This window comes from Rhincodon typus, chromosome 17 (assembly GCF_021869965.1).
Source record: "Rhincodon typus isolate 14 chromosome 17, sRhiTyp1.1, whole genome shotgun sequence".
Taxonomy (NCBI): Eukaryota; Metazoa; Chordata; class Chondrichthyes; order Orectolobiformes; family Rhincodontidae; genus Rhincodon; species Rhincodon typus.
In genome coordinates, this window is record NC_063348.1 from 19,455,353 (window position 1) to 19,474,843 (window position 19,491).

Sequence of the window (19,491 nt, forward strand, 5' to 3'; positions counted from 1 at the left end):
ATCTTTCCAACTTCCACTCTATCCAGGCCATTCGGTATTCTGTAAGTTTCAATTAGATCCTCCTCATCCTTCTAAACTCTATTGAGTATAGACCCAGAGTTCTCAAATGTTCCTCCTATGTTAAGCCTTTCATTTCTGGGATCATTCTTGTGAACCTCCTCTGGACCTGCTTCATGGCCAGTACATCCTTCCTGAGGTGTGGGGCCCTAAATTGCTCATAATATTCTAAATGTGGTCTGACCAGAGCCTTATAAAGCCTCAGAAGTACATCCCTGCTTTTATATTCTAATCCGCTTGAAATAAATGCCAACATTGCATTTGCCTTCCTAACTACTGACTCAACCTGCAAGTTAACCTTAAGAGAACCTGTACTAGGACTCCCAAGTCCCTTTGCACTTCAGATTTTTGATCTTTCTCCCCATTTAAAAAATAGTCTGTGCCCTCTATTCTTACCACCAAAGTTGATGACCTTGCATTTTACCATGTTATATTCCATTTTCCACTTTGACCACACTCCTAACCTTTATAAATCCTTCTGCAGCCTCCTCACCTCCTCAATACTACCTGTACCTCCACCTATCTTTGTGTCATTTGCAGACTTGGCCAGAATACCCTCAGTTACTTCATCAAGATCATCAATGTATAATGTGAAAAGTTGTGGTCCCAACACTGACCCTTGTGGAACTCCACTAGTCACTGGCTGCCATCCTGAGAAAGGACCCTTTTATCCCCACTCTACTTGCTGCCAGACAGCCAATCGTCTATCCATGCTAGTACCTTGCCTCTAATACCATGGGCCCTTATCTTACTCAGCAGCCTCCTGTGTGGCACCTTGTCAAAGGCCTCTAGAAGTCCAAGTAGATAACATCCATTGGCTCTCCTTTGTCTAACCTGCTCATTACCTCCTCAAAGAATTCTAATCGATTTGTCAGTCATCCCCTTGATGACTTACCATGCTGACTTTGCCCTATTTAACCATGCACTTCCAAGTATTCAGAAATCTCATTCTTCACAATAGACTCCAAAATCTTACCAATGACTGAGGTCTGTAATTTCCCGTCTTTTGCCTCACTCTCACATTAGCAACTTTGCAGTCCTCTGGGACCCTCCCTGACTCCAGTGATTCCTGAAAGATCATCACTAACATCTTCAGCTATGTCCTTCAGAACTATGGGGTGTAGTCCATTTGGTCCAGGTGTTTTATCCACCTTCAGACCTTTCAGTTTTTCTAGCACCTTCTCCTTGGTGACGGCCACCATACTCATCTCTGCGCGCTCCCCCCTGCCAACTGTCTTGAGTTTTTGGGATGTTACTCATGTCTTCCACCATGCAGACTGAAGCGAAGTACTTGTTCAGTTCCTCCGCCATTTCTTTCTTCCTTATTGCTACTTCTCCATCATCATTTTCCAGCTGCCCAATGCCCACATTTGCCTCTCTTTTACACTTTTTATATGTAAAGAAACTCTCGCAATCTTTTATGTTACTGGCTAGCTTACCATCATATTTAATCTTCTCCCTTCTTATTTCTTTTTTAATTGTCCTCTGTTGGTCTTTGTAGGTTTCCCAATCCTCTGGCTTCCCACTGCCCTTCACTGCATTATGTGCTTTAATGCTGTCCCTGACTTCCCTAGTCAATCATGGTTGCCTCATCCTCCCTAATGTATGCTTCATTTCCCTAGGGATGAACTTTTGCTGTGTCTCCCCAATTCCAGAAACTCATATCATTGCTGTTCCACTGTCCTTCCTGCTAGGCTCCTCTCCCAGTCAATTCCGGCCAGCCCCTCCCTCATACCTCTGTAGTTACCTGCATTTAACTGTAATAGCGTTACATCTGATTCCAGCTTCTTCCTCTCAGATTGCAGAGTAAATTCTACCATGGTCACTGTCTCCAAGGGTTCCTTCACATTAAGCTTCCTTGTTCACTTGGTATATTGCCACATATGGCTCTCTGTCAGTTGGCCAATCTTTCAATGGAGCAACTTGTGTTCCATGATGGCAGTGACATTGCAAAGTACATCTCATGGAGTCCTCCATTCTCTGCCCAGTGCTCTACACTGCACCAGGGCGCACTGTCACTTTTCTGCTCCAGAAAGACACATGGTTTGTGAGACCCCTGAAGCTCTACATCTCCATCCAGCTAACCATAAGTGGGTCTGTTCTCCATCCTTCAAGGGTACTGATCAGATCAGCCTCAGCCTCCATCACCATTTCCTTCTCACATTTGAAGTGCTGGTCCCCATATGTCATCTGTTCTAAACCTTCATTATGCCCCATCATTGAGGGTGATTCTGCACCGATACTGTGAAAGTGCTGCTGAGAGCATTGTGATGTTATGAGGTTGTACCCCCAGTGTTGTACTTTGCTTAGGAAAACTCTCTTCTGTTAGTGCTGTTTCTGCAGAGATGCAGCTGCCATGACAGCTGATCCATTGGGCATGCAATCAAGCAACTAGAACGGAGCCCAATCTTCTTCACATGAAAATGGTATGATGCTTTCTCTGGGTGCTAAGCAGACAGCCATCTTTATCTCACTGATTTAATCACTGTCTTCCATGGCTGCCTGAATGTGTACAACTCCACCATTGGACCCCCTTTTTCATATGCCATGTTCTTTTTCTTACAGAGTCAAGAGCTGGATGCATGAGACTGTGGTGTGTCTCATTCATGTGTGATATCCATGACTACACTGTTGCCTTCTCTACAGACTGTTGTGTGGTATGGTTGTACATAGCTCAGGAGTGAACCAGAGCAGAAATATTCTCCAGTGTCCCCGAGCATTAGGCATCGTCAGGTTGTTCTGCTCGTGCGTATTGTAGTGATCGACTGCAGAATTGGAGGCCTCTCACCTGAATGTAGCATTGGACTCAGATTGCCAGATCTCAAAAGGAATTTGAAGTGCTTCCCGCGTTGCACCCAATGTACTGGCCATGACATGAGTCAGCTCCATCTATGCCTGTTTTGTCTGACTGGCTAGCATCCTGTCAATCTCCAGAAACCAAACACTTCTCTGGGCTATCACCATCTCTAACAGGCATTCAGGGAATTATTGACACATCATGGGGTCACCCTTCTATGGGTGCATACCATGCTGACACACAGCTGTATTCCAACCTCTGCCAGTACCCTCAGGTTTGTCTAGTCTCTGCCAAGCATGTCCCACAGAACTTGCCATTTGGACAGTAATTAGCTACTTCGTTCAAAATTGCATTGAACTTTTGCAGGGATATGAAACAGAGTCCTAGAAAGGACCAAAGTTGGAATACCATCCCAGGAATGAAAATTCAATCCAGTATTTTAGGTGGGGTTCCTTATAACAAGCAGCTTCTTCATTTCAAATAAAGGGACTATGTTCAAATCATTAAAGTCTTTTCTCATTCAAATACTGACAGACCTGATATCTATTTCTAACATTTTCTGTTTTTATTTACAATTCTTTTCAAACGCACCATGTAGCACCACTGCCTCCGGTGTAAGAAGAAAATGTTGGAAATAAATTAATTTTGCACAATAATTTTATTAGATGAAGGTATTCTGGAGAAAATCATGTTACATGTTTTAATGTTTGCTGCATTATGTAACGTATGAAGGATTCTCACATTTACCATGCTTTTTTTGAGTAGTAAAATTGTTGCCTGAAATTGCATATTCTCCCACTCTGCAGTTAAATTGGAATGCTCTATAGCTCTTTCTGTTTACAACAGGCAATGCAAACAGAGAGCAAACTACTTCTAATCACAACAGATAAATTACTTGCAAAATGGAGCAGAATAAATGGTGATGAATAACTAAGGGAACTGAGAATAGAAACTGAATCCTGAAATGTTGAGACATTTTGCTCCCAAAATAATTGTTGGTGACTTGAATTATGCCAATTGGATTTGATTGTTAAACTACAGGAATCCTGCTAATTCTGTTACCATTTCATCTCTACTGGTGGTCTTTCCTAATTCTGAGCTACTCTGACTTTTTCACTGTTCTAGAGAGCTTGCTGACTTGGCAATTAAGTGCTTGGCCAGGTTGCTACTGTATGCACTGATGTGTGAACACAGTTGCATTAAAAAAATGTGTGCAGTACTTCAGAATGGGATTTTTGGTGTCTGCATATTTTAACTACAGTGATGAATTTCAGGTGTGGTGGCAGGTGAGCAGTTGACTATTATCCGATTAAAAACCTTAAATTTCAGAAAATACATTATCCTCTTTTCTTTGGTTCATCTTGGCAGTACTTCAGAATTGCCTGTTTAAGGTAAGGATACACTCAGCTGGAGCACTCAGTGTAGCCACTACATTCCAAAACAATACTTTTAAAAGATTTTCTTTTGCTGAATGGTGTTTTTAAATTCTGAACAACTTATTTGTTGCAGGATCCCATCACTAAATGTTTTTCCATGCAGAAAACATAAAACAATGGGCTTAATTCCAACAGAGGCACCACCTCGACCATTTTATTTATGTGACTATGAAAGGATTGACATTTCATTACAGCTGCACAATTGAGTGTCAGCATAACTTGTTCCTCCCATTAACTTGTGCTCTGTTGCTGCGATTAAGTTGTAAGAATGTGAACATCTCCTGAGTAAAGGCCACTTAGCTGTTGCTTTTCCAACAACAATCCTACAAAAGTAAACATCAAATGGCATTCAAATTTAAAAATTAAAGGTAACCATAATATTTTGAATATTTTGGAAACTTGAATAAGTAACTATTAATAGCATTTCAACTGGGCAGGCCCAGTTCTCAATGGATATGAATCAGCTTCACAAAACATTCCCCTAATTCAGGGATAGTCTGCTCCAAATTAATCACCTCACTCAGCGGCTACACAATGATGAAATGGCAAAATGGAAAACCATTAACATTCGTGTAGAAGATGGGCTTTCCTCAGGTTGATGTAAAATTATATTTCTGAGAGGCAACAGCGGGAGCTTTACTCTGCAATTAATCTTACTGTACTTGACCAGCATGTCTGAAATTAGAAATTGTTTTACTCAACAAAACAAATATCCCTTACATTGATGTGAGCAAAATTTGAAGCAAGGAATTGGCAGTGATATATGATAGGTATGCTATGTCTACTCATTTTTGCATACGCAAGAGTTTAAAGCAAATACAGGCCTAATAAAAGAGATCCTATCTTTAACTGAACAGTTATTATATGTATATATTTGTAATTAGGAAACACTACATTAGGTAAATTAGTGAGTTTAACAATATCTTTCTAGACTATGGTTTACCAGAAATCCAATGTCAACCTTTCGTTCTGGTTCACAAACCATGGATATATGAAGGAACAGCAGCCATCTCCTGCACTAATCTATTTAAATATACTGTGATTGTATATAGAGCAACACTGCTCAGTCTTAGCAACATAATAATCGAGAACACAATGGAACTGAGGTTATAGGAAGTAGTATTGGGAACTTCTGGAATTTGCCATCTTATTATAAAGTAGGAAAAGTTTATTGAGAACATATTGTGCATCTGCAAAACAATTTATTTGTTTAATTGTTTACTGAATAATAGATGTGCATCGTCATTGTATTACAATAATAAGGAAGCAACAAGTATGGATTTTTTTGATCATAACCTCTTTGGTAACAAACATTTTATGCCACTGCACGTAGCATTTTTATGTTCTAAGAAGTATCAAGTATATGTTCATTATCCTGCCCAGATTTATTGATGCTGCTTGCTGATAACTAACGGATTGCAAAATCATTTTTGCCATTGTGTGCAGTTTCATTAATGTGGCTTACAAAAATATCTAACTGTTTACCCTCAAAAATAAGTTGTTAGATTTTGCTGCTGCTGCTATACATTTACCTACGTAAGCAGTTTTACAAAGAAAATGGTGGAATATATCTACCAGCAGTATAGTAGATGGTGTTCAGTAGCAATACTTCCTGTAGCATGTCCCTGAGCCAAGCATGAGTCTGCACTCCAAGTGTAGAGAAGTTTAGAATTAGTTGAAAAGTGTGAATTACATTTCTCTTTACCTACATTTAGTCAAAACAGGTTAAGAAGACATCAGACCTCCCAATTCACCACCACCTCATTAGCTTGACTTCAGGATGAATGCTTTGACTCCGCACTTATCAACACCCAGTTCAGCACTACTTTGCCATTGAGGAACGTATCAAATAGGGCGCCCGGGTTTCTGTCAGTTTTTCCAGTCTCCCACTTTGCAAATTCTTCCATCTATTTGTAGCATTGTAGTACATTAACTGAGAAGTAAGGCATTTCTTACAATTAAAGATATATCCTAGCAGCTCAGAGACTTAGGATTTTCCAACTGCGCATGAAACATCTTTACACCAAGAATTCACAACCAAAGATGTGGTTGTAAAGTCAGCTTATTTTATTTGCTCTTTAATCCTGGAATTCTATTGTTTAAAAAAGAAATTTAAGATATGGCTTTGTCATTGTGATCAATTTAGCATGAATATCTGCTTTAGAACTAGCAACAGAAGTTGTATTTATACATTTAACCTACCAGTATCAAATAACCAGTTATTTTACAGTTAGGAAAGAATGATAACATAGCATTTAAATGTTTAAAAATAGATTATTAAAAGTTTCCATTCATTGTACTGTAGCTGTTCTGCAATACGTAGTCTCCTTCCGTGGTTTCAAACTCTTGTTGATGTTTAACATGTATAGTCAAAAGTTTTCCATTTTACTTTTTTAACAACCTATTCAGTGCCAAAACTGACAACTTTTTATGGTGGACATTTCTCTAATCTTCTATTTAGATGCTCAACCCTTAGGTAACATTGGAGCAGTGTTGTTATTTATAGCACGTATAAGTCCATTTCTAAACTTTATTATTGTTTGGACTAGTGTGTGTTTTATAATTTGTCATCTCTTAGTTGCTTTTTAATAAAATGCACAGTTTATGAAGATATAAATAAAGGTTGAAACACTGCGTTAACATTGAAGTTGTGAGGGTACAGGGAACTTCTGCTGAGCTTGGCGCAGCAAAATGTTGCTGAACTTGGCACAGGGGAATGTTGCTGAGCTTGTCAAGCATTTTTATCTGGGAACATGCTTTGGGTATAATTTATGTTCTCCATCATACAATACCTTAATCTTTTATTATTATGTAATATTCTATACTTTGAGATGTATTTGCTTTTATGGAAATCGTCCTGAGATTTAACTGCTGGTTTCAGAGCTTCTCTGTTCCAACATTGTCATCTTTTAATGTGTAACTTATCCTTCGATTAGAAGTGTAAGGTCACACGCATTATATGAAGATATACTGTGTATCTTGTTTACAGTTCCAGTTCAATATATTTGCGTTGAACCAAGGCCTGCATCCATTCAAACAGGCTGCAAAATCCAATTGCACTGAGAAAATCATCTCACATGTCAACATTTCCCATAGGAATCCTTACCTTTCAGAAATATATGAAGGTTACAGCTTGCCCATGGCCTTTCAACCATTGAAATGGTGAAAAATTGTGGGAAGCTTGTGCCAGTCTTTCCAATGTTCTTCCAGTGGCCCAGGCTGTTTACTAGTCACATAGATTTATAAATGTTGGCCCTTAGAAAATTTCACATGGTACAATGTAAGAAGTAATTCTAACTAGGCTGGCACCATGAGTCTCTAGCATCCTGTTAATGCGGCCTTATAACTATTATACTTTCACCATGGCTAATCCAAGTACGTAGTTGTAGTTCAAATTGGAATCATATTTACAGATGAGGACTGTTGAGCAACATTGCATTCAGAATAACACCATAAATGTTTAAAAATTAATTTTGATGTCACGATTGTACAGTACAGTAAATAATCCTTTAAATCAGGGGAATCAAAGAAATAAGTTTTAAGCTGCCATTCCCTTGGGGTAAAGATCATGCAAAGCTTTGAAAAGCTGTAGAAAATTGCTTTCAAATAGGAACGTTAGAGAGTACTACACACATTGTTTCTGAAGGAGATTATATTAAAAATAAACACATATTGTTTCTGAAGGAGATTATAATAAAAGTAGGTTAGTTTGTGACAGTTACAAACTGAACTCCTACTTGAATAATCTGTAAGATTGAAGATCTGAAGACCAATAACATTCTTATTACCACTGTTATCATAAATGAATACTTAGCAGACTGTTAGGACTTCCATTGGGAAACAAAATTTTGTTAACATTCAAGTAATATTCAGTTGGAAATATTTGTTTAATACAATAGATGAGTAAGCTTTGATAATGCAGTATGTTGACGTTCCTGAGAATGGTAGGTCACACACTGTGAGATTTGATATGTGACCAGATTCTCTCATCAACCATCCCAATCTGAAAAATTTGGGCTGGAAATAGGTCATTGAAGACATCAAGCTAAGGAAATTATTTTTCTGTTAGTTGGAAGGATATTTTGTTACTGAATTCACTTATACTTGCTTTTGTTAGCTTTCCTGGCAGCATTCGCAGACGGTTGATGAGATAGTTTTATTAGCTGTCCCATCAGCTGAAGAAAGTAGAGGCCTTAGAAATAACTGAATCACATTATCCTCAACTCACAGAGCCAGTCAAAATGGTTCTTATTTTGGTAGCAGCTTTGACATATGAGTTATTTGCTTCCCAGTATGTGTAATAAGGAGCTATTAATGTAGTTAGGTTTTAAGCTTTCATAGTGAGATGCTTCACTTGACCATTTATTGACAATGCACTTACGTCAAGACAATCATCAAAGATACAGCCAAAGACTGTTAAGGTCACTGATTTGAGCCTTCTTCGTTATGCTCATCGTTTGCCTTTATAATTAACTGTTAAACCCAATATAAAATTTGTGTCTTACTATGATCATGTTACTTTTAATGCAACGTGCCTTAATGTTCATAATTCTTTTATGTGGCACCTTACAGGGTTTCAGGGAGGGGACAAAACAGCTCGGCTTTCCAGTTATGATTAATATTCTGTTATGTGCAATATGAAAACAACAGATCATAGCAGAACTAGGTTTAGTTTCAAAACATTACCCAATCAAGAATCCAGATAGTACTTATTACTGTAGACTCATAAGTGGATGGTCATTTGCCAAGGCTGAAAAGGTTGCCATTCTCCCAACATGAGTAAGTCATTAGAACTGACGAGAAATTTGAGGGCAAAAGTATATCTGGAACTTGCTGGCGTTATCAAACTGTCATAATGCAATTCCAAAACCATTACTCTAAATAATATAATATACATGAGTGGGGACTTTATAGCCTTAAAATCACACAGACGGAAAGCTGCATTATGAAAATAACAAAATAGTTGAGAATGAGCCATGAGCAGTTGGAAGCTACTTGGTTCCACTGTTTAACTAAAAGAAAATTATTTTCCAGCAGTTTCAGAAGATGGAACAGGTTAGTTACTAATTAAAGCAATTGACCAAGTAAAAGATCAACCATAGTCCTCAAGTGTTCATCTGAAATCTGCTTTTTTTGTAAACTTAATGCAAGATAGGCGGGTTTTATAATCTGAATATATTTTCATTTTTTTTCAATGGTTAAATGAAGAAAACCAGTAGATTTCTTACTTAACATTGCATCCCTGTGCCACCTTCTTCTTATTTGAATGCAGCAGTTGAAGAAAATAGCAATCTTTGAAAATGAGCCATAATTTGCTGCTCCGGCAAAGGCCATTAAATTTCAACTGTCGATACATATTAAGTCTTAAAAACATTTTTTGGGGCAACTTCCTGAATTGTACCATTATAAATTCATATTGAGGGACAGAGAACACAAGCAACTATGTGTTACTATTACCCATCAAAGTGAAGGTTTGTGAATTATATGTCAATTATTCCTGAAAAGTAAGTATAAGTTCAAATATCAAATGTGGTGCAGGAAGAGTAATAAAGTGAGTGAAAGAAGGGAAAACATTTCCAAAATTTTACATTAATTTTTAAAAATCTCCAATAGCAATTAGCATTTATTGCATTGGGCTGAAATGCATAAGTCAAAATTATTTTTGAATTCAGTTCACAACTTCTTCTGGTCATCTGTTTCAGTTTAGTGCTGGTTCTTAACTTTTTTTTATATATATTCTGATTCTTTTGGATCTGTGCAAGTGGGTTCAGGTAAGATCAGCATTGTGATGGAAAACCAGACAGTGAGATTCTGTTTTGGTAAACCTAATGGCCAAGTAGCACATCCTAGGAACAAACTTTGGGATTTTTGTGTATAACCACATAGCTGTTCTAAAGCATGTGTGTTTAAGTAAGAGCAAGTCTCATTCTTAATTTAACAGCAAGTTATGAGCCATTGTGTTTTAGGCTGAAGGTCAGAAATTTAATGCAGATGTTGGAGACAGATGATTTGAAGCTCTTTTTTAACACAACGCTCAACTTTTATCAATCATGCTTGAATTAAAAAAGTTGTAAGTTTCTCAAACGCAGTTGGACTTTGAATTCTCTGAACGTCGGAGCTGCTTAAGTAGATATCATCGTTACACAGTAATTTGCCACATTTTAAGACAAAATAATGCCTCCAACATATTCAGCATCTATAGGAAATTTGTCACACAAATAATGTAGTTTTGTATTTGAGCTAATCTTAGTGATAACAAAAATTTTAGTTATCATTTACATTAATGTTATACATTAATCTCTAGCACTGCTGTCTCATGGAGCTAGGGACCCAGGTTCGATTCCACCCTCTGGCAAACAATCTCTGTGGAGTTTGCACATTCTCCCGTGTCTGTGGAGTTTCCTCCCATAGTCCAGAGATGTGCAGGTTAGGTGGATTGGCCATGCTAAATTGCGCACAGTACCCAGGGATGTGTAGGTTAGGAGGATTAGTCATGGGAAATGTAGGATTACAGGGAATAAGGTTAGGGTGGGGGGGGGGGGGATGGATCTGGGTGAGATGCTCTTTGGAGGGTTCATATGGACTCGAGGGCCAAATGGCCTGCTTCCACATTGTAGGGATCTTATGATCTATGATTACATGCTACATATAGATGTAAAGTCAGTTTTGTTACCTGAATTCACAGGGCCTGAAGTAATTTTCTTGTGATCTTTATCATGCAGCTTGAAGTTAACCACATATATTACATTTTATAAAAGGCTGCAGATAGTTCTCTGATATCAAGGGTCTTAAAATATTTTGTTTCGCAAGCATGCTTAAGTATATTATTGTTCCTCTGTGTGCTTATCACAGATATGTATTTTTGCTGCCAGTCTTGAAACACATGCCTGCATCATCTCTTCAGTGCAGTCATCTTCCCCTCTTCCTTTTAACTGCAACCACAGTAATATGACCTGGTTTTTAATGGGAAGAAAACTTGCGAAAGGATGTAGTCTTGGTACATATTTTCAGAATACATTTATTGCAATGCGCAGTATCCCTGTTGATGAATTATGATTTAAAATGGGAATTTCAGATTTTAGTCAATTGTATTTCCACCGTATTTATTTTATGTTTTTTTAAAGTGCTCAAATGGTGAAAACATGTTGTAAACAAATTAATGCTTACAGGAACAATGAAATAAATAATGTTTTTTTTTAAATTCTGCCTGTTTACAGTTGAGAAAAGGGAATTCTTTAACCTACTTGAAATAATGTATTTGAGATCGCAGTCAAGCAGTGTGTGAAGGTTCTGTTGGAATAGGTCATCTGTGCTTCAGTTTAGTGCTGATTATTTGCAATTTTTTATTCTGACTCTTGGATATGTGCTGATGGATTCAGATAAACTGCACCATTGTACCTGCAAAAACTACTGATTGTGTAATTTGCTGTGTTTTTGATGTCTGTAAAATGTTAATGTCAGATATACATGATGAAAATAGACCTTTATTCATATTCCTATAAAAAAGAAGATCCAGATGATTATAGCTAAACTAACTAGACTTTTGAAAATCCTCTAGTGCAACATATTGCAGATAATCGACCATGTAATAATATGTTTAATGGTTCTCAGTTTTTAGCACTTTGTAATAACAATTTTATCCTGTATAGATATTTACCTCATTAAACAAAAAGAAAACTCTGGCTTTATTACTGATACAGTCCATTATTTGTATTTACAACTCCGGGAATCTCGTGTTTTTTAACCAAGCACTTATCAAGCAGCTATAGGTTAAATTCACAGTGCTTAAAGAGAGCTGGGAATCGAAGATCACGAAATGTACTCTTTGTTGAACTAGTAATTTTTCAATCATTAATTCCAACATAAATGCCATTAATATGAAGAAAGTTAGCAAGGTAGGTCAGTATAAGTAGTCATAACCCAAAATTTGGGTAAGATCACAATCACATGAAATTAAATAAACATATGGATGGTACAAAGCAATGTAATTGTCTCATATTTTAATTCCCATAAAGATAAGTGACTGCTTAAATGCGTTTTACAGTTAGTGCATAGACATGGATCTAATTTTAGACAAATGCTGATTTTAATTTGCTCCTTGATTTATCTCCAATTTTCTTTCACAGATGTGCTAATTCTGTGAGATGTGACTATCACCTGGTACCTCAGTCAAGTGGCTTGTTTTCATGTGAGCTTAGACAGTAAGTGCCTAAAAGCTATTTTAACAATGGACAGCATTACATCAAAATAGGTTGTGTTGCTTACCATTCACAGGGGCATTTCCAAGACAGGTAGTGATCAGATGTGGGAACATTTCTAAATTTCCTTCCTAAGCCTGTGCAATCCTGAACATGGAATACTGAGTCAGCAGTAATGCTCTACTGCTGATCTGGATGAGCTGAATTGAATTTAGGATTTTCCTGATTTCCATGGTTCTAGCACAATTTAGTGACTCTGGGTCAGAGATCAGAAAGAGGAATAAACAAAACACAGACTATCAGAACCACAGAGTTTGTTCCTCATGGTAATTTCTCACTGTTGAGGGGAATCTTTGAACAAAGTCCTTTTATAGGAGGCAGAATTAAGACTTTAGGACAGTATTTATTTTTAACACTTCAGTTCCTTTTTAAAAAGCATCTAAAGATATAGAAAATTTTACTTTGGGTCCTGATAGAAATTAGAGCTCAAAAGGAGGTCCTGCAATTCATTCTGCTGCTAACTGGCTCTTCATTTCGAGCTGTCTACTCAAATCCTATTTCCTTGCACATTTTTTAAAATAAAGTCTTTTCATGTTTTTAACTAATTTGCTATAACACCATTGTTAGTCTGCCCAAATACTCCATTGTGTTAAATGTTATAATGGTTCTCTCTTGGCAAAGCCATAACTATCTATGAACACTTTTTCAGTCCTTGTTCTTCACCTCCGGTGATCTCAGAATTTAAGCTTTAATGCTAGTGTAAATTAAACAGAGTACAACTAATGAATGTCATCTAAGGTGCTTGATTTTATCTCAAAAAAAAACCGGAAAAGAGAAGCTGCTGTGTCAAACCAGTCTCATCAATGCAGTGTAAAGATCTATGACTTGAAAATGAAGGTATTTTCATGACATTGCTGCTCCTGGTTTAACGGGGTCGTCCAATTCAGCCTCTGGTCAATAATATCCTCAGAATCTTAGTGGACTGGTGATGATGGTGCCATTGAAGTTCAAGAGAAATTGGCTTGGTTTCTCCTATATGAGGTGATTATTATCTTCATTTTATGAATTTCAGATGTTACCTGCAAATATCAGCCTAATCCCAGATATTATCCACATCCTACTTGTAAGCTAGCATGCATGGCTTCACTATCAAGAGTTTTAGAATGAAGATGAGATCTGTGGAATCATCAGTAAATAATCTTATTCCTGACCCTACACTGAAGGCAGAGCCACTGATGAAGCAGCTAAAGGTGATTTGGCTGAGGAATTGTTGCAGGAAAATCTTGAAGAATCATAGTATTGCTTAATTCTAATATGAATGTCAGCAGAAATAATTGGTAATGAGCTGTCATTTTTCATTTGGAAATGGCAAAGTGGGGAATTATAATGAAATGCAGTGGGGCTTCAGAAATGTCTACCTTTATCCTCAACTGAGGACTCCCTGCTACCGTGGATGACAAGGCCTTTAGCCGTGTCTGACCCATCTCCTGCATGTCTGCCGTCACCCCTTCCCTTCCACAACAACGGTAGGGTCCCCCTGGTCCTCAGTTACAACCCCTCTAATGGGATGCCACAACTAGACACATTTTCTTCCTTTGTCAGCATTTCGCAGGGACCATTCCCTCCAGGACACCCATGTCGACATTTCTGTCACAGGCCAGCTACAGTGTTCCAGTGTTAGCTCAAAGAACAGCATCTCATTTTCCACTTGGGGACCCTGTAGCCTCGAGGACTCAACATTGAGTTCAATAATTTCAGAGTTTGATTCCATCCCTCCGTGATTTTTTTAACCCACACCCACACTTTGATTCTGTCATTACATGGGTTACTTTCAGCTTAGCCAGCCCATTTTATCCCAATCATTGATCAGCTTCTCTTCTGTCCTGTCCTGCTATAAATAATCCCTTTGTCTGCCTACCCTTTCATATATCTCTCTCTATCCACTCACCTCCCAAAACCCCCTTCCCCACCCCCCAACCTCATCTTCAGCATAAATACCACATTTTCCTAGCTGCTATCAGTCTGATGAAAAATCACCGTCTTGCAACATTAACTCTGCTTTCTCTTCACGGATGCTACCAGACCTGCAATTTTGGTTTTCGTTTCAGTCATTGAATTACCACCAGTATGGCCTTCACGTTTGACTTTTTCATTGCCACTGAAGGAATAGTGATATATTTCAGGGAGGAGGGTTGGAGGGGAACTTGCAGTTTCCCATGTATCTGCAGTGCTTATGCTTCTAGAAGGTAGAAGTTGTGGGTCTGAAATTCACTCTCTAAGGATCTTTGATGAATTTCTGCAGTGCTGCAGTGGTAGAGGGAGTGAATTTTTTTGGACGTGTTTCCAAACGAATGGCTATTTTGTCCTCATAGAATCCCTGAAGTGTGGAAGCAGGCCCTTTGGCCTATTGAGTCCACACCAACTCTCCGAGGAGCATCCCACCCAGACCCACCCCCTACCCTAGACACTATGGGCAATTTAGCATGGCCAATACACCTAGCCTGCACACCTTTAGACTGTGGGAGGAAACAGGAACACCCAGAGGAAACCCACGCAGACACAGGGAGAACGTGCAAACTCCACACAGACAGTCTCCCAAGTCTGGAATCGAACCTGGGTCCCTGCCACTGTGAGGCAGCAGTGCTAACCACTGAGCCACCATGCTGCCTTGACACTGTCCTGCTGGTTTTAAGCTTCTCAAGTGTTGTTGGAGCTGCATTCATCCAGCCAAGTGGAGAGTATTCTGTCACACTCCTGGTGCCTTGTAGATGGTGGACAGTCTTTGGGGAGTCAGAGAGTGAGTTATTGCTGTGGGATTCCTTGCCTCTGATCTTCTCTTATAGCAACAGTATTTATATGGTGAGTACAATTCGGATTCTGGGTCAATGATAGGTCTCAGAATGTTGAAAGTGAAGGATTCATATTCTGTGTTATAACTTCACCAGGTTGACACCTGGTTTTTAGGTATGCCTGCTGCACTCATTAAACTAGTATTGATCTCATGACTAGGTATTTCTGTCCCACTGGCTGATCAAACCCAGCAGAAGTGGCAGCACAATGGTATGCAGTCAGGAGGGAGTTACCCTAGCCTCCTCAATATTGACACCGGAAATCTACGGCATCAAGTCAAACACGGGCAAAGAAAGTCTCTGCTTATAACCATACACCACACTCTGCTCTTTGGCTGATGAATCAGTGTTCCTACATATTGAACACCACTTGGAATAAGTACTGATAGTGACAACGGTACAGAATGTACTCTGGGTGGGGGGGACTTCAATGTCCACCACCAAGTGTGGCTCAGCAGCAGCACTACTAGTTGAGTCTAAATTGACATAACTACGAGACTGAGCCTGTGTGAAGTGGTGAGGAAAACAGACTTGACCTCATCCTTACCAATTTGCCTGCCACAGATGCATCAAGCCATGACAGTATCCGTAAGAATGATCATTGTACAGTCCTCACAGGGTCAGCTTTCTGTTTTCACACTGAGTATGCCCTCCATCATGCTGTGTGGCATTACCATTAAGTTAAATGGAATACATTTTGAACAGTACAAACAACTCAAGTCTAGGCCTCCATGGGTGCTTTATGCCATCAAAAGCAGAAAGATGCTGAAATACAATCTACAACCTCTTGGGATCCCCCACTCTACCATTAACATCAAGTCATGGGATCAATACTAGTTTAATGAGTGCAGCAGGCATACCTAAAAACCAGGTGTCAACCTGGTGATGTTATAACACAGAATATGAATCCTTCACTTTCAACATTCTGAGACCTATCATTGACCCAGAATCCGAACTGTACTCACCATATAAATACTGTTGCTATAAGAGAAGATCAGAGGCAAGGAATCCCACAGCAATAACTCACTCTCTGACTCCCCAAAGACTGTCCACCATCTACAAGGCACCAGGAGTGTGACAGAATACTCTCCACTTGGCTGGATGAATGCAGCTCCAACAACACTTGAGAAGCTTAAAACCAGCAGGACAGCGTCAAGGCAGCATGGTGGCTCAGTGGTTAGCACTGCTGCCACACAGTGCCAGGTTCGATTCCAGACTTGGGAGACTGTCTGTGTGGAGTTTGCACGTTCTCCCTGTGTCTGCGTGGGTTTCCTCTGGGTGTTCCTGTTTCCTGGTGTTGTCCAGGTCATCATCTGTGAAGGATGATTCTATGAGTATGACTGTGTTGGACTGTTGCTTGTCTATGAATCGACTCTCCTAATTTTGATTTTAGCCATGAGAGGTTAGTAAGGAGGACATTCTGCTTTGTCTGTTGATGCTGCAGACACAGGATTATTTTTTCTCTAGTTGATAAGATGTAACTAGTGGGTTTTGGACCTCAAGCCTCAACTATTTATGATCCGTATTAATGAGTTGAATGTGGGAATAGGAAGTACAACAGCCAGATTTGCAGATGACCTAAAATAGGTGGGAAAGTAAGTTGCAAAGAAGGAATAAGAAATTTACAAATAAATATGGGTAGGTTAGGTGAATGGGCCAAAATTTGGCAGATAAAGTTTGACATGGAATAGTATGAAGTTAACCATTTCAGTCAAAGGAATAGAAAGGCAACTTATTATCTCAATGTGGAGAAACTTCAGAGTGTTTCAATGCAGAGGAAATCAGGGTGTACTTGCGCATATTATAGAAAACTTGCATGCAGGTACAGCAGGCAATAAGTTAAGCAAATATAATTTTAGCATTTATTAGAAAGAAGGTTGTAAAAGGAGGGATGAGTTGCTTCAACTGCACAAGGCATTAGTGAGGCAGCATCTGGAGTTTTGCATGCAATTTCTGGCCCCTTGAGGAAGAATGTAGTTGCATTGGAGGCAGTTCAAAGGAGGTTCTCTACTTGGTTCCAGAAATGAGGTGTTTGTCTAATGAAGACAGATTGAGCAGTTTAGCCAGGTACTGTCTGGAGTTTAGAAGAATGAGAGGAGATTGACAAAGTAGATATAAGATGGATGTTTCTACATGTGGTTAAATCTAGAATGAGGGATCAAAGTTTTAGGATATGGGGATAAGATTTAAAACAGAAATGAGGAGAAATTACTTCTCTCAAAGGGTCATGAAACTGTGGAATTCACTATAGTAGAATGTGGTGGATGCTGGGACATTGAGTTGATCTGAGGAGGAGATGGGCATTTTTTAATTAGTAATGGGTTGAAGAGTCATGGAGAGTGGACAGGAAAATGGAGTTGAGGCTGAGTTGAGATCATCCATGGTTGTTTTGAATGGCAGAGCAGGCTCGAGGATCTGAATTTTCTACTCCTGCTCTTACTTGTTACGTGCTTATGACAAGGCTATATTTTCCTGGGTCAATACCAGGTCCATCTCTTCCTTTTTTGATATATTTTAGTGTTTTTAATACAATGAGGTGGCTTGTGAGGCTATTTCAGAGAGCTGATCAGAGTAAACTACGTTTCGGTGGGTCTGGAGTTGCATGTCGACCAAACCAGGCCAGATGGCAGTTTTCATCCCCGAAGGGCATTAGAAAATCAGATAGAATTTTATGATAATGGTTAGCATTAGACTTTTATTCCATTTTCAAAAAAAACCTCAAATTCCACCGTCTGGATTTCCAGAGTATTTGATGGATGCCTGGAATACCATTCCAGCATATTTTGCCATAAAATATTATGATTGGAATTTTGGAATCCTCATGTGATACATGACCCTACCCAGTGCGATTAGAGTTTTAAGAGACAGCATTCAATTTGGCTAGGAAGATCAGCTCTGTTGAGGACTTCATTATTTGTTAGTTGTTCCCTACTTTCCCCAACAGGGTGGGTTGAAAAGTGTCCAACTATGATATTCCCAATAATCATGACTGTGGGCGCAATTGGAAGGATCAGTGATTATTTTTCTGCCCATCACTTACGTAATGGAATCAAAGGAATTTAAATTGATCCCGCGGATGAGATGAGCATAAAGGAAAAATGAGAAATTGGAGAGAGAGATAGTGATGTTCGAGGCATTTTGGAAGACTGCATGATCGGTGAGCAGAAGTAGTACAAACAACTTTGGTGCCAAAGAATTCTGTAATGATGATGGATTGGGAAGATTCATGCACAGAAGATCTGGATATCCTTGTAGATCAGTCATTGAAAGCAAGCGTGCAGGTGCAGCAAGCAGTTAGGAAGGTAAATGTTGGCCTTCAATGCAAGATGATTTGGGTGCAGAAGGAAAGAAATCTTAGTGTAGCTATACGGGGTCTTGGTGGAAGCATATGTAGAATATTGTAAGTGTTTTGGTTTCCCTGCCTAAGAAAAGATATGTGTGTGACAGCGGAAATGCAACAAATGTTCACCAGCCTGCTTCCTCGGAGATGGAAGATTTGCCATATGACGAGAATTTGACTTAACTGGGCCTGTACTCACTGGAATTTCGAAGAATGAGAAGGGCTCTCACTGAAATCTGTAAAATTCTAATGGGGCTGGAGACACTAGATGCAGGGATGGTGTTTCTGTTGGCTGGAACTCGAGAACAAGAGGTCATAGTCTCCAGATACGCAGTAGGCCATTTCATACTGAGGTGAGAAATTTCTTCACTCGAAAGGTGGTGAACCTGTGGAAATCTCTACCACAGAAAATAGTACCTGTGATGTCACTGAATATATTTAAGAAAGAAATAGATTTCTAGAGGCCAGAGGTGACAAGGGATATAGGGAGATTGTGGGAGTATGGTGTTGATATGGAGGATCAGCCATAATCATGTTTAATGGCAGAAAGTCTTGATGGGCCATATGGCTATTAATTTCTGTTTCTCATGCTTATTGGAAGTAAGGTGGAGTGGAAAAAGGTTTTTAGAAGGATTTTTTGTAGTAAAAAGAAAGAAAAAGATGCATTTATATAGAGCTTTTCACCAGAAGTCTCAAAGTGCTTCACAGCCATCAGATTTCTTTTTAATGTGTAATCCTTGCTATAATGCAGGAAACCTGGTAATCTGCCCAGGAAACTCCTACAAACAGCAATGTGCTAATAACCAGACAAACT